Raw genomic sequence first — 12,408 nt, 5'->3', positions numbered from 1 at the left:
GAAATTAAATCCTAGTTACTAACGAAACAAATTCCTAAAGACCTAAAATAAATAAATAAAAAGACAAGAATCCCTCATTTTATTCTTTTGACTCATTCCCCTTTTCTTCTTTAGCTCATTTTCCACTTGAATAGTCAGTATCGTCTATCCATGTCTCAAGATAGTATCTAGGAACTCAGGAACAAAAGTGTTAGAGATATTATTAAAAGTATTTCGAATCAAATCATCTCTAATTTTTGCATATTTCCAGTAAGTTTGTTGTTGATTGTGCATGAACTTGGACATATCCATCAACATTGACAACTCTGATTTCCTTGAAGTACTTGCAAAAGTCGGCAAAGGAGTTATATATTCAGGTTCAACAATTAGCTTGACTGGTTCTTCTTCTGGCTCAACCCTTGGTTCAGGGTCTTCAACGGGTTCCTTATCAGATTCTTCTTCTTCAATGTTTGAAATTGATTCAGTTTCAGTTTCGTTTGTTAGCACCTCAGTACCTGGCTCAGTTGGTTCTTCTTGCTCACCTTCATTCAGCTCATGCACCTTCTCTATTAACCTTTCCAGATCATCACTTGTAATGCACCCTTGGACATATTGCCCCTTCAAATTCGCTTGTGTTTTAACACGAGCCCTTAAGCAAAGTGAAGTGATTAATGATGGGAAATAAGCACTTCCTGTCTTCTTTTTAGCACAGTCATAAATCTCCTTGAGAATGATTTTCCCAACATTAATGACTTTTCTGTCAAGATTGCATATAACAAGAGCATTCGTTCCATCGAGATGGTGGAACTGTGTGAGATAGGCATAAAACTGTAGCGAACAAAATAAAACCATACCTTTGCTACTGGTTTTATGTATTACCTTCAGCAAGAATGGCTCCCATACATTCTTATAATGCATTGGGATCTTGAATTTGTTACAACATCAAGCACTTGTTGAAGAAAATCCCAATTGATGTTGTTCATCAAAGGGTAGTACTCATCTTCTTCAACATCAGGTAAGTTAAACAAATCATTGATGGACTTAGAGGTAAGAGGTACCTTTTTCTTCCGAACGATGACCTCAGTGGCATCTTGTGTGGTCAAACTTGCATAGAACTCTCGAACTAGTTCATTATCGTGAAGTGAATGAAGATCACAAAATCGTTCCCACTTGAGAGTATTGATTGCATTTCTAATTGGCATAGAGACAACCATCAAATCATTACTCTTCAAGTTAAAACCTTCTTCTGGCATCATAGGTTGATGCTTGAAAATTGAATCAAATCTCTCTTTCACTTCTTCATCGATCACAATCGGGTTTTCAGAAGTAGTCTTTGATGATCTAGTTCTTTTACGAGACATGGTATTTTCTCAAAAATTAGGCAAAGTTCTACTTACAGGGGAAGAAGAGAAATCGGCAAGTGGGTAGGACTTGCTCGATAAACCTTGCGACGGCGAAGAGGTTGCGGCAGCAAAGGTAATGTGCGGCAACAATGGTGGTGTGTGGCGACGATAATGGCTATGTACAACAGTGACGTTGATGCCCCAGTGATTTCTTTGTGGCGGCAATAGATTTTGGCAAAGGGGAAAAGAACTAGGGTTTCTTTCAGGATTTGAGGTTGACGGCACAAGAGAAAAGTTTAGGGATTTTTTTTGGGGATTAAGCAAATTGCTTTGAGGGATATGAAAAATAGTAGAATGAAGACGGGTTTATATAGGGAAAATTTAGGGCAACATGTTGCAAAAACTTAGCTACATTAGGGTTACTTGGGCGGCAAGCAATGGAAGTGGTGGCAATAGGTGTTGAATTTTTTCTCTTTTTTCTATCTTGGGCCTCAAATTCAGACTGTATCTTACTAAAGAAACTGATTAGTACTTAGGCCAAATTTAACCCCTTTTATTAACATAAAAAATTAAATTTTAAACAAAACAAATGAAACTAAAAGAAATTTTAAATATTAATTAGAAAATTTATTCTTAATAAATTACATTAAATTAATTCCCAAGAAGGTTAGAGGGTCACAATGGTCCCACTTAAGTTCCAATCTCCTTAGACAGAATTAATTAAATGTACTACATTAAGAAAATAAATCCTAATTATTTATTTATTTACAAAACAAGTTTGTGAAAAATCAAGGGTCTATTAGTTTGAACGAGGATTCAACTCACTCAACTTCACCATCCCAATAATGTTTGAGACGTTGACCATTAACTTTAAACATACCTCTGTGATTGTCGTATAATTCAACAGCTCCATAAGGATAAACTCGATAGATGGTATAAGGTCCTTTCCATCAGGATTTCAGCTTCCCAGAAATAACTTCAGCCTTGAATTGAACAATAAAACCTTCTGACTTTCTTTAAACTCGCGAGGTCGTATATGACTATCATGCCATATTTTTTTATCTTTCATTACACATTTAAGCATTCTCATAGGAAAACAACCTCAACTCTTCCAACCTATCCAGTTGTAACATCCTTCTCTCACAGGCTTGCTTAAGATCTAATTTCAATTTCTTCAAAGCCCAATGAACACTATTCTCCAACTCTAATGGCAAATGACATGCCTTCCCAAAAACCAACCGATAAGGAGTCATTCGTAACGGTGTCTTAAATGCTGTTCGATAGGCCCATAATACATCATCGAGCCTTCGAGACCAATCTTTTCTGCTAGGGCATACTACCTTTTCAAGGATACCTTTGATATCACGGTTCACTCTTTCAACTTTCCCATTAGACTGAGGGTGATAAGCAGTAGTGATCTTGTGTTTCACATCATATTTGTTAAGCAACCACTTAAACCATTTGTTCACAAAGTGAGAACCTTCATCACTAATAATAGCTCTTGATGTCCGACATCGTGTAAACACATGCTTTTGTAGGAATCGCATGACTACCTTAGCATCATTTGTAGGGTATGCTTCAGCTTCAACCCACTTGGACTCATAATCCACATCGACTAAGATGTATTTGTTCCCATATGAAGAAGGAAACGGTCTTAAGAAGTCAATGCCCCATATGTCGAATAATTCAATCTCTAAAATGTTTTTTAAGGGCATCTCACTCCTCCGTGACATGTTCCCATTCCTTTGGCATCTATCACAGTTCTTCACATAAGCATAAGCATCTTTAAATAGTGTAGGCCAAAAGAAACCTGCTTGCACAATCTTTGCTGCGGTACGTGCACCACCAAAGCGTCCCCCACTTGGAGATGAATGGCAATGATGTAAAATCTCAGCAATCTCATTTTTAGCTACACACTTTCAGATTATATTGTCTCAACACTATTTAAACAAGAACGGGTCGTCCCAGAAATAATACCAATTTTCATGAAGGAATTTCTTACTTTGTTGGTATGTCAATTCTCGAGGAATTATTCCATATGCAAGATAATTAGTAAAAGCAGCAAACCAAGGTGTTTCATGAATTCGAATCACCTCAAATAAGTGCTCATCTGGGAAATTCTCGCTGATAGGCACATGCGATCGAGTTTCCTCATCTTGCTCCAACCTCGACAGATGATCAGCTACTTGATTTTCAACACCTTTTCTGTCTTGGACCTCAATGTCAAATTCTTGGAGTAAAAGTATCCAATGAATTAGCCTCGGTTTCGCATCTTTCTTCAAGATCAAGTATTTAATGGTCGCATGGTTAGTAAATACTATAACTTTGGTACCTATAAGATATGAGCAGAATTTGTCAAAAGCAAAAACTATAGCAAATGGATCCTTTTCAATTACCGTATAATTGAGTTGGGCTCCCATCAAGGTTTTACTTGCATAGTAAATAGGGTGGAACATTTTATTCCTTCTTTGACCCGTCACAGCTCCAACAGCGTAATCACTTGCATCGCACATCAACTCAAAAGGTGTGCTCTAATCGGGTGTAATGATTATTGGGGCTGAGATTAACCGTTTTTTTAGCTCTTTAAAAGCTTCTAAACATGCTTTTTTGAAATCGAACACTGTATCTTTCTCTAACAACGAACAAAGTGGTTTAGAAATTTTTGAAAAATCTTTGATAAACCTTCGGTAAAAACTGGCATGGCCTATGTGACATCCCTAAATTGACCCTAGTCGAAAAGTGGTTTCGGGACCACTAAACCGAGTCATAATAATAATTAACCATCATAATTGATGCTCATTATATGTATATATGCATGTGTGAAAATTTCATGTTTGGATTTTGTTAATTGTAAGTGAATTTTTATCAAATAGGACTTATGTGAGAAAATTTAGAAATGTGCTAGGCAAATGTAAGGTGGCCTATTAATACATGTGGGAAAGTGTTGTCCTTGCATGTCAAATTAGCCAAAATGAAGCATGATGGCCTACCATACTATGGGTGGAAACATGTCTCCAACATGTTAGACTAGTGATGCATGTAGGAAACAATAAATTAAGAAAGTTAGCATTAAAGAAATGGAAAAAAGATAATGATGATAACAAAAAAAAAAAAGAGTGTGGATGCTTTCCCCCCTTGCAGTACATGGGAGAAACAAAAACAAAGAAAGAAAGAAAAAAAAGTGTTCATTCTCTCATTTTCTCCTTGCTTGGTGAATGTACTAAGAAGAAAGGGGAAGCTTGAGAAAATCAGCCATGGGAGTTTGCTAGACTAAGGTATGTTGATGTTATCCATGAGATTTATGCATGTTTTAGTTGATAGTTTGAGTTCCACCTAACCCATGGTCTAAACCTTTACCATGAAATGGGGATGATATTCGCCATGGGTGTTGTCTTCTTGGTATCATTGATGTTTGATGTTTGATGTTGTGGTGGTGAGGCATGAAGATGAGTTAAGGTTCAACTAAGGTGGATTTGTGGATGTTATTTGCATGCTAAAGGTAAAGCTTGTAATGATGCATGGTATGGTGTTGTATGGCATTTGGCCATGGTAGGAAATAAAAGGAAACTATGTTCGTTGTTCATGTCATTTGAATGAGAAGTGCTAGTAAGGTGAAGTACAAATGTTAGTGTTTGATTTACTAGTGTATATATGCATACTAACCTAGTTGTGAACTTGAATCAAATTGGTGTTAAGTCGATACAAGCGACCTTACTTGTTGAATGTATCAAGTGTGGAAATCGGCCTTAACATGAATGTGTATGTTCGGCCACATGAACGAATACATATGTTGATGTGTATATTCGGCCTTAGGTAGCCTATTGAGGGCCTTAGCTTTTCCTTGATGCTTGAATGAATTGTATTGAATTGCTTGATGTAATATAAAATGTGCATGACCAATGTGTATCCAAGCAAAAGGGTGGCCATATGACCATTTAAACTCCTTGTCATATTCGGCCATAAGCTAGCATAATGAGGTTTTAATAAGTCAAATTTGTGTGAACTAGCTCAAGAACTCAAAGGATCAAAGTTGGACAAGGGGAAAGACAAAGTAATCGAATAGCCATTGAAAACGTGCGACAACATCCGAGGTAAGTCATTAAGCATAAATTTTGTATTGATTTAAATGATCATAATATATATGCAATTGTGTTTAATGAATTGATGTGTAAATGAAAATGTATGTGTATGAAATGATGCCATTGTTGAATGTATAAAGGCAGCAAAATGCATAAGGTATTGGTCACGGCACTAAGTGTGCGGGTATAAATGGAGACGGTGACAAGATTGGCACTAAGTGTGCGGGTATAAAATTGTACAGCACTAAGTGTGCGAGTTTGATTCTATAGCACTAAGTGTGCGAGCTGAAAATATATAGCACTAAGTGTGCGGATTCACTATATGCTCTTGTATTACAATTGGCACTGAGTGTGCGACATTATCGAGTTAATCCGGACAGCGAATCGGGTAAGTACCTTGAGCTCATGACGAATAGACAATATGTTCATGCTCGGGGTTGAGCTTGGTAAGCTTTAAATCTATGTGATGATTGCAATTGTGTGATTGTGGTGAAAATGAGTTAGTGTGTGAAAATGCCTCAAATATCTTATCGTATAAATATGAAATGTGGATGTATGGCTTGGTATGAGATTGAACCGAAAGGTCCGAGGAATTATGGTATAGTTCGATATGGATGAAGTACCTAGCCTTGTTTCATTGTTTCACTTTGTGATGAATTTAGCTAATGGATAATTGTAAAGTGCTTATGACTTACTGAGTTATAAACTCACTCGGTGTTTTCTTGTCACCCATTTTAGGTCTCGTGGACTCGTATTGTTGCGTGCTCGGAACCGTCGTTGAAGTCATCACACCGGCTGAAATATTTTGGTATTGTCTTCGTTGTTGAAGAACATTTGGCATGTATAGGCTATTATATTTTGTTGAACTGTGGGTTGTAAACTTTAAGCCATGTGAAAATGGCCTATGTGGTCGTCGAGTGGGATGCTAGAACCTATAGCCACGAGTCTTAGAAACTTTAATTTTGATAAGGTGGCCATAATTTGTGTCATGTTTGATGGATGATTAAGGCCAAGGAAAGATTCATGAAATTGGCATAGTCTACTGCAGTAACTGTTGCAGACAGCAGCAGTGAGGTGAGATTGAAAATCACTAAAAATAGTAGAAGTAGAATTAAATAGTGAATAAATTATGCAATTGAACCCTGATGAATCTAGTTTAATATGGATGGAACGAAACAACCATATGAGCAGTATATTGAGAGATATTAAAGTTCTCGTGAGACAGGGCCAGAACGGTTTCTGGGTCCCCTGTCGTGACTTTGAAAATTTACTATAAATTATCCAGAAATAATTAGAAGTCATGCCTTATATGTGCAGATTCCATTTTGAGTCTAGTTTCATTAGAAACAAACGGCACCAGTATTAAAGCCCTGTAAAGAGAGATATTCAAGTTTTAACGTGCAAAGGTCAGTGTAGTCGACTCCTGTAACATTGGTGACTTTAACTAATAAACTGTACCAATTGGCCCAACCAAAAATTCTAGAAATAAATCCATGGATAGATATATGAGTCTAAATTCAGGAAAAATTTACGGAATCAGTTTCCGAGTTTTTAAACTCGATATATGATTTTTATTACGACAGTGACGCAGTTTCCCAGCCTGTCTGGAAATGCCAAATTGGTTGGTACCTTGAGAAGATTTGGCCCATTAACCCCTCGTGTCCGACACGGCGACGGTCACGGGTTCGGGGTGTTACAGCCTAAGAAACTTCTGGCTCCTTTCACATTCATTGGGGCTGGTAATCTTTCAATTACGTCCACCTTTGCTTTGTCAACTTCAATTCCTTTCTTTGAAATTCTATGCCCTAAGACAATCCCTTCTTTAAACATAAAATGGCATTTCTCTGAATTAAGGACTAGATTCGTCTCTTCGCATCTCTTCAATACTTTAGCTAAATTACTCAAACAAATATCATAAGTGTTACCAAAAATAGAAAAAGCATCCATGAAAACCTCAACAAAATTTTCAACCATATCAGTGAATATAGCCATCATGCATCGTTAGAATGTTGTAGGTGCATTGCATAAACCAAAAGGCATTCGCCTAAAAGAAAATGTACCGTACGGACAAGTAAAGGTTGTTTTATGTTGGTCTCCCAGAGCGAAAACTATTTGGTTATATCCCGAATAACCATCTAAAAAATAATAGAGTTCATTACCTGCCAGTCGATCTAACATCTGATCCATAAAAGGCAATAGAAAATGTTCCTTCTGAGTGCCTTTATTCAATTTTCTGTAGTCAACACAAATTCTCCAACCAGTAACAGTTCTTGTTGGGATCAATTCGTTACGCTCATTCTCAACAATCGTAATTCCACCTTTCTTCGGCACACACTGTACCGGACTTACCCACGAACTATCTGAAGTAGGATAGATGATTTCTACATCTAGCCATTTGATCACTTCCTTTCTCACAACTTCCTTCATAATAGGATTAAGCCTCTTTTTCCCATCAATTCAAGCTTTTTCACCTTCCTCTAGAATAATTTTGTGTATGCAAAATGAAGGGCTTATACCTCGAATATCAGCTATAGTCCAACCAATTACTTTTTTAAATTTCTTTAGAATAGAAATTAATTGCTCCTCTTGATCTTTTGTCAGTTCGGCTGAAATAATCACAGGCAAAGTAGAACAATTACCTAAATAAACATATTTCAAATGGGAAGGAAGTACATTTAGTTCAATTGTAGGTGGCTCTTCGATTGACAATTTGGGTTGCATAAATTCTCTAACTTCTAACTCCAACAGTTCAAACCGTGTGGGTTGAATAAAATTCCTCAGGTTGGCGTCCATCACAACCATGTTTTCTTCACCTTCTTCATCCTTCAAAGGGTCAAACCCTAAGGCTTTCTCCAATGCATCTTCTTCAAGATGGCTTTCCATAGAAATCAAGGTTTCTATTTCTTCCATAACTGAGCACTCTTCTATCAAATCGGGAAATTTCATCTCTTTAAGAATGTTAAAAGTTACCTGATCATTTTGAACTCGCATGGTGAGTTCACCTTTTTGCACATCAATTAACTTTCTTCCCATAGCTAGGAAATGTCTCCCAAGGATAATTCGCACTTCCTTATCTACTTCAAAATCTAGAATAATGAAATCAGTAGGAAAAATAAATTTATCGACTCTTACCAAAACATCCTCGATCTTTCCTTCGAGGTATGCTAAAGATCAATTCGCTAGTTGGAGCATCACAGTTGTAGGTCTTACCTCTCCTATCCTTAGCATCTTGAAAATAGACTTAGGCATCAAGTTGATACTTGCTCCTAAGTCACACAAAGCTTTACCATAACAAGATTCACTAATGTTACAGGGTATCGTAAAGCTTCCTGGATCTTTCAATTTAGGTGGCAGCTTGTTCTGCAAGAACGCACCGCACTCCTTTGTCAGAGTGACAGTCTCATACTCACTCAATCGTTTCTTCTTGGATAGTATATCCTTTATAAACTTCACATAATTTGGCATTTGTTCTAAAGCCTCACCAATGGAATATTGATGTGTAATTGCTTCAGAACATCCAAAAACTTCTTGAATTGCACCTCCTATTTCTGCTTGTACTGCTGCAATCTTTGTGGATATGAAGGTGATGGAACTTTTGGTTGAACCGGTCAACTCTTTTAAGTAGGTAAATCTGCATCCAAAGAAGATATTAAAGTATCTGAATTCACTAAGTTAGGATTTACCTTGTCAGCCTTTGCAGATTTTGACTCTTTTGGTGTAGGGACTTCAATAGTTGGTTGACTTTCCCCCTTTTCAACAGGCTCGTCCTCAACATCAATCAATCGGGGTTCCAGAATTTTACCACTTCGCAATGCCACTGCCTTGATATGTTCTTTTCCCAAATTTCTTGGATTCTCAGTATTGCTTAGCAAGGTTCCTTGTGGTCTATTACGAAGCTCTGTAGCTAACTGACCCATTTGGTTTTCCAAATTTTTCAGTGTTACTACTTGACTCTAAAACAAAGTGTCATTCTTCGTCATGTATGTTTTCATCAAGTTCTCCAAACTATTTGATGATTCAGCTTGAGGTGGTTTTGGAGCTTGCTGATTAAACCCCTAGAATTGGTTGTGTCTATGCTGCATAACGTTGCTGTTTGGTCCATTTCCTTTGTTGCTCCAAGAAAAGTTGGGGTGATTACGCCATGAAGGATTATAGAAGTTGGACTAGGGTCCTTATCCACTCCTATTTTGATTTGGTTCCCCACATAGTATACTGACTCAGGATTCAATGGGCAATTCTCAAAAGAATGACCTTCCCCACAGTACACACAGGAAACTACTTCAAACGGGCTTGGTGGCTAAGCTGCAAAATTATTAGCACCATTAGCAGTAAACTGCTTTAACATAGAGGAAATAGACGATACCTGAGCTGATAACGAAGTGAGAGCATCAACTTCATGAACTCCAGGTACACGTCTTCCTGAAGCTGTTCGATTTGTTGGCCATTGATAGTTGTTGCTCACGATCCTCTCGATGATTTCATAAGCCTCATTATAAGACTTAGACAAAATTGCACCATTCGCAAAAGCATCGACCATCAATCTTGTATGTGCATTGAGACCATTATAGAATGTCTCCAACTGGATAAAATGAGGAATCCCATGATGAGGACACTTACGAAGTAACTCCTTGAATTGCTCCCAAGCCTCATACAAAGACTCGTCATCTAATTGTTGGAAAGTTGTGATCCCGTTCCTCAACAAAGCATTTTTTGGTAGGCGAAAAATACTTAACCAAAAATCTCTCTGCTAATTCTAGCCATGTAGATATAAAACTTAGTGGTAATGAATTGAGCCATGCTCGTGCTCGATCTCATAACAAGTACGAAAACAACTTCAACCTCAACACATCTTCAATCACACCAGCTATCTTGAATGAGTCACTCACCTCCATACACAATCGAAGGTGGAGATGTGGATCTTTCGTGGGCATACCACTAAATTGGCCCACCATTTGTAGCATTTGAAGCATCACTGGTTTCAATTCGAATTGGGTTGCCTCAATATCTGGCCTTCTAATTCCTGGATTTAACTTACTGAAAAGTGGCACAGCACATTGTCTGATGCATCGATCCCTATCATCAGCAATGAGGATAGGATTTCGTACATGTTCGGCTTCATTACCTTAGTTCTGATTTTGATTTCCAAGGTCCATCTTGTTCTGTCCCTGAGCTATTCGTTTACATCTTTTTTGTCTAAAAGTACGCTCAATTTCAGGGTCTACTGGGAGTAAATCGATAATCCGATCTATGCTCATAAACACCTGGAAAGAAAATCGATAATCCGATCTATGCTCATAAACACCTGGAAAGAAAATTACAAAATTAAAAAGAATAAGTTAGTACTGTTAGAAATAACTAAATTGAAAATAAATAATTTCATAAAAAATGACTATGGCAACCGTTGACAATCCCCGGCAATGGCGCCAAAAACTTGTAACGCCCGAGTTTGTGCAAGTGCACACCGTCGTTATCAAGTAATAAGTAAGTATCGAGTTATCATCTCCACAGAGATTGTATTTGTGCTAAGTCACTTAATTTGTAAAAGTGTATTAACAATTTGATAAATAAAAACAATATAATTGAGAAGTGATGAAAAATTAAGTATATGAAACTAAATGCAATGATCCCTAATGCAATTTATCCTAAGTACGCAAACTATATGAATGAGATAGATTTTAGCAGAATTAACGCAATAAGCAACAATTATAACATAAATAAGCTACGACAATTACTTTAATTAAACTCAAATTATTATCAACATGCTTATCAATATTCGGAAAAACATTCCATGGCAACTCGATCTTTCATGAGTTTGGAAACCACGTTAGGTCCTTTAGGAATCCTTTACTTAGTAAATACGCATTTTACTGATCCTTATTTACTAAGGGTTTCTTAGTATTCATGCGAGGTAATAGGGACGAGTTAGGTTTGAAATAGTTTAATCACACAAATCTAAAAACTATGCAGATAACATAGCCTGGTTAGGGATGTTATGCAACCTGCAATTTAATCGGGTTAGGATCTAAATTGAGCACACACATTTCAATTATGTATCCATTAGCCGTCGTCTAGTTAGGATCGCTCAGCTAATTCAGGTGCATTTCAATCACGTATGAACGAAATACAGACTTGATTTTAATTGAAAACTTGATTGATTGAGGCACAAATATTATAAGCATGAATCAAATAATTATTATTAAACTAAAGCAATCATCCTAGCTTAGATAAAATTAAGCTATCATTGTTGTAAAGAACACATAGCAAACATTCTTGAATTAAATTAAAGTAAGAAAGATTAAACAGAATTCAGAGTGGTTGTCACCCAAGACTCTGACTGCTGAGGGCTCCTTTGTTTCTTCACTTTGCTCCTTTGCTGATGGCTCTTCGAGGTGGCTGACCAAGGGTTCTTTAAGAGACTAATTTGCTCAAAATATTTATGCAAATATGATGATAGGTGTGAGGGCCAAGAAAGCTAAGAGAATTGAGAGAGGAGAGAATGATGAATGAATGAGGGATGAATTAGGAATGAAGGATGATTGAAAAAGTGAGAAAGGGGCTCTTATTTATAGATGAGGCATGGGAGCTAGTTTGCTAAAAATATAAGTGTCCATATTTTAAAACTCCTTCCAAGGGTGGCCAGCCATGAATTGAGGGAATGTGGCTGATTTTACTAGATTCTTGGTCAATTTGAGTGCCACAACAACTTAGGACTAAGACTCGGTCACCAGCAAATCTTCTGGCAAATCTCTGATTTCTTCAACTCTTTAAGGACCTTGTGTAATTAAACTAAAAGATGGTTTATGAACCTTCATATTCAGCTGAATTTTGGGTTGACTTGGCCCTCCATTTGGATGGTTTTGTAATCAAATTAAAGCTCTCAGACCTGTCCAAAAATAAATCAATAAGTTAGAGACCAAAGAATTAAATTTTACCAACTTAATTAAATTAATTAAAACCCAAATTATTAATAAAATATTTTAAAATGAATTATTAAATGTAATTTTATA

The 12,408-nt window shown here is 36.9% G+C and overlaps 1 pseudogene; it reads left to right on the top strand.

Annotated features, from left to right (window-relative positions):
• Positions 1-10,001: 10,001 nt before the first annotated feature.
• Positions 10,002-10,097, top strand: LOC128279594 (small nucleolar RNA R71; annotated as a pseudogene).
• Positions 10,098-12,408: the final 2,311 nt, after the last annotated feature.

This window comes from Gossypium arboreum, chromosome 8, assembly GCF_025698485.1.
Source record: "Gossypium arboreum isolate Shixiya-1 chromosome 8, ASM2569848v2, whole genome shotgun sequence".
Lineage (NCBI taxonomy): Eukaryota > Viridiplantae > Streptophyta > Magnoliopsida > Malvales > Malvaceae > Gossypium > Gossypium arboreum.
The sequence above is the reverse complement of the archived record's forward strand: the minus strand, read 5'-3'. Positions and strand labels throughout refer to the sequence as shown.